Source organism: Cryptomeria japonica, chromosome 3, assembly GCF_030272615.1.
Source record: "Cryptomeria japonica chromosome 3, Sugi_1.0, whole genome shotgun sequence".
NCBI classification, from domain to species: domain Eukaryota; kingdom Viridiplantae; phylum Streptophyta; class Pinopsida; order Cupressales; family Cupressaceae; genus Cryptomeria; species Cryptomeria japonica.
Window position 1 is genome coordinate 408,152,085 of NC_081407.1, and position 4,876 is coordinate 408,156,960.

The 4,876-nt window shown below is 32.0% G+C and overlaps 1 pseudogene; it reads left to right on the top strand.

Annotated features, from left to right (window-relative positions):
• Nucleotides 1-4,339, top strand: LOC131035071 (protein Ycf2-like; annotated as a pseudogene).
• The last annotated feature ends 537 nt before the right edge of the window (nt 4,340-4,876 follow it).

The following is a 4,876-nucleotide window of genomic DNA, read 5'->3' on the forward strand; positions in this document are numbered from 1 at the left end:
ATGGTCCCAGCATGGAATTGCTGTTGAATTTCTCATCAATCAATAAATTAATTAGCTGGATTTCTAACTTTTGGTGGCCCATGTCTGATTATAACATGTCAAGTCTTTTCAAAATTTATTTTGACTGAATTTAAGAGATTCCATTTGTTGAAGAATTTAAGAGATTCCATTTGTTGAAGAACGTCTTTTTATCAAAAGTATTTAATGAATACTCTAAGTTTTCTTTAGAATCAGATTCTGTCTTGGACGATTTAGAATCTGATGCTGCATTGGACGATTTAGAATCCGAAACTGTACTAGAGGAGTACGCTTTTTCAAAATCGTTCCAGAAGTATTATTTGGAATGGAAAAAAGTATTGAAAAGATTATATTGGATTCGTAAAACATTCAATAGATATTCTTTTCAATTGACAAAAGTATGGAATAAATACTATTTGAAATTACAAGAAGTATGGAATAAATACTATTTGGAATTCAATGTTGAATTACGAAAAATATTAAATAGAATCTATTTAATCAAAACATTAAGTCGCAATTTAAAAGATCCAATTCGAACAAATTGGATAAAATTGAATAATGTAATGCAAGATACAATTACCCAGCATTCATCAAGTTGGAGAAAATGTCGGAAAGAATGGTTCAATCGCTCTATTTTTCGAATTGTTGAAAATCAAAATCGGAATTTGAACGCTTTTGTATTGTCCATTCAGATCGAAATATTTCAAAAAAGATTAGAATATGTTTTGTCCATTTCCAAACAAAACAATTTAAAAAATAGTCTTCGATCCAATTGAATTATGGACTACTCAACATTGGGGTTGGTTTGGAAATCCCAATAAAATTTTTGATGATAAAATTTATAAGATTATCTCGGACGAGATTAATATCAATCCGATTGAAAATGAAAAAAAATCTAAATCAATTCTTAATCTTGAATCCTTGATCGATGAACAAACAATATCACCATTAGGTTTGAATGAGAAACCGATAATTGAATCGATTATTGATGTATTCAATAATGGAAAAAATTACATGGAATTATTGAATAATGCGGGTCTTTCGGCAATATTCGATGATCGAGACAATTGGTTGAATCCTTTAAAACTCTCTAATCAAAATTCATTGAGAGCTTCATTTTACAAAGCAAAATACATTTGAATATTTAGATTATTCACACCGTCCTCGTTTAAATTATAAAAAAAGATTAGCTTCTTACATGGAGAGGATTCCTATCAAAAATAAGAATGTAACATATGGACAATTATTAAATTTAGTTCCCAATTTAGTTCCGATTCATAACAATCTGTTTTCGTCGTGTATTGGTGAGATGAGAGCTGTGTACTCAGAGAAAGAAACTATCTCACTCATAAAGTCACAAGTAAATCAATTATTGGATCAATATTTACGTGACCAAGTGCTAATCCATGATTTGCATAAATTGTCTAATTTACTTAATAAATTGAACTCTATTATTTATAGTAATATAGATTTTTTATCGATTGAAGATATTTATAAAACTCCTTTAATAAGCCCACAAATTGTCAATTTTGACAAAAACTCTTGCTATCCTTTTTTAAATAGTTCAGATTCAAAAGAAAACACTTGTAACCAATATTTTAAAAACAGTTTTAGTTCCAACATAGATCTTATTCAAACTTCTTACCAAGATGATCTACTGTTCGAAATATCTTTGCGAATGAATCAATTTGTAGAAAAAGAAAAATATAGTTCAACAGAAAGTTTGAACCACGTAATGGAAGACAAAACCATAGGTGACTTTTTCAATAAAGAAAAAATAAAGTTTTTCTTTTCAGAACTAAAGTTCTTAGTTTCTTTTAAGACCCTTCAAATAAATATTCTTTTTGAGAAATGGGGTCTGTTTCAAACATACAGGGCATGGTTATGGCTTTTTACTTCCACAGGCTGAAAATATACTAAAAATATGTTTTTAGCTACTTTTCCGGAAATACCAATAAATAGTAGTGATTAGTTTCTTTTAAGACCCTTCAAATAAATATTTTTTTTGAGAAATGGGGTCTGTTTCAAACATACAGGGCATGGTTATGGCTTTTTACTTCCACAGGCTGAAAATATACTAAAAATATGTTTTTAGCTACTTTTCCGGAAATACCAATAAATAGTAGTGATCAGTTGGTATCATTCCTGCACAATATTAGGCAAAATTCGGATCACAATTTGGATATTTTGTGGGCACTTTATCATCAATTTTGGAGACTTTTAAAGTGGGAATTTAGAGAGAAAATTCTCCCGAAATTGAATCTTTTGTTATCCCATTTGGATGTTTCCAATTTATTGAAATCAATAAACAAAACAGTAGTTGAGGGAAAGGATAAGTCAATATCATTTGATACATGGAAATATATACTCAATGTTCGGGAATATGATATTTTTCTTTGTATCTTCATTGGATTTTTCTTTTATATTTCTTGCATAATTCCCTTATTGTTGGTTTGGTTTTATAGGAACTTCTATCTCCTCAAAGTTTTGCAGTATAATTACTCCTGCTTTAACGGAGTAGGAGAAATGATTAGATCTTTAGAATGCTTAGAAATTTTTCTAATTTAAATTGGTATGGTTCTTGGCTTACATTTCTGGACTATACCGAGATGGAATCGGATCCTGATGATATAGGATTATTGCTACTATTGAAAATTTGGTATGTCAAAAATATTAAATGGCGTTTAAAAGACACTAGTCAATTTCACTCAATTGTAAAAACAATTTTGTACGAATTTGAAGTGGATGATTTCCTTTTGAGTGAAAATAGATTGTTTTTAGTACAAGAACAAATCTCTTACTTTGAATCGAAGTTAACTCCCCCTATTGGTTTCTTTCATGAATATTTTGAAAAAAGAGAACAACCGGGACTTCTTTACTTTCGATATTTAGCTGAATTTATTGAGCTAGGCCTAACTCATAGAATAGGCCTAATGAACTCCGAATTAAATTCATTGTTTTTAGCAGAAATGCTGATCTTCGCTGCTTTTTATCAGAAGATTATTTCGATGTCAAATCACTCATCTTTATCTGACCAAGTGAGATTTTACCCACTCTACCCGGTACCATCCCTTTCAAATCGAATTTTGCTGATAGGGCCTAAGGAAACTGGACGATCGTACTTGGCTAAAAGTTTAGCAGCAGATTCTTATTTACCTTTAATAAGAATATCTCCTAAAAGTTTTTTGAGGCAGAAGAAACTTCTGTCTCGCTATGAACCCGAGTATACATCTTCAGCTAAAAAATCATACCTTGAGCATGAAAATATCCTTAGGTCTCTCGGCTGGTCAGGCAGGCCAAAAGACGTATATGAAAAAGTGCATTATGATAGAAAACCCCATAAGTTTTTGTATGACCGAGTAGAGGATCCTAACCCTCCAGAGTATTTTGCGAGAAGAGTAATCCAATTCGTGTTTGCACTCAAATTGGCAAAATTGATGTCTCCTTGCGTCATATGGATTCCAAGTATTCATGAACTGAATGATTATTTCTTCCTTATTGCATTATTGATAGAACTCCTCGGGGATCCATATAATGCGATTGATGGTGAAAAAGAAACCACCATCAAACAAAATATTGTTGTTATTGCTTCAACTCATATTCCAAAAAAATTGATCCAGTTCTAATAACTCCTCGTAGTAAACGAAGATTCGATACATTTATTAACACTAAAAAGTTGCCTGCCCCACATCGAGAAAAATAATTTCCTTTGCTTTTACGTAACAAAGGGCTCTACTTGAAAAAAGAGCGGAACTGCTATGATGAATTTGGATTAACTACCAAAGGCTTTACTACGCGAGATCTAGCAAAACTTGCTGATGAAATATTTCTAATTAGCAGGAGCCAAAATACTTCAGCTATAGGCAATGATATAATTGGGGTAGCTTTGTATAGATCAAATTGGGGTCCTTGCAATTATAATCTGAAATTCAGTGAATTTTTTAAAGGACTTCTTTATAAGATAGGGAAAGCTATTATACAAAATAAATTAACATATTTAAAAAATTCCCTAAGGCTTACTCTAGATTTCCAGGGTCGAAGGGCAAACTATTTGCATCAATGGTATTTAGAACCTTCAATTGCCGGAACAACTGCGAAAGAGTTTACCATATTCTATCATATTTTGGGTTGCTTGGCCGGATCAGTAGCTCAAGATTGTTGGTTTCTATCAGAATCAAATTCCGAGAATTGGAGTCCTTTTGATCCTTTCATTAAGAATGATTTCATTCTAGCTTCAAGTCTTTTACAGGGTCTTCTGGAAGAGTTTCCATTGTTGGCAATATATCGGGGTAATTCTGATTACATCACAATTGCTCCTTAGTTCAAAAGAGATACGATGCAAAAAGGATTATCTTCTATACTAGATATAATCGTTTTATCTAAAGAATTAAGAAATTCCTACGGAGAAGAAGAGGAAACTCCTATAGTTTGTGATTCTAGGACCTGGCGTTTTAGTTTTATTCGCAGCAATCGATTCGAGCATATCAAAGATATGACAATAGACAATCCTTTATTGGATTATCTTCATCTGTTTGGAAGGTTTCAAGAAAGACCGACCCGTCTTTCTAGTTTGTATTGGAAGAAATTTCAAATGTTTGGTCGCGACTTCCGGCCTCTTTATGCTGCGAAGGATGATATTCTAGAAAGAAAGACAGCTGCTTTCTGGGAAGCAAAATTCTTATACAATAAGTTTCAAAGGATGGGAATATATCAATTTGACATAGAAGAGTATGCAACGGAGTATAAACCTTTAAATACGCCAGTAATCTATCTAGCTCGTCGATTTCTTTGGGATCCCATGAGTATTCGCTTTCTAAATAAGCACCCTACTTTTGAATGAAGAGAACTTTTTGTTCCT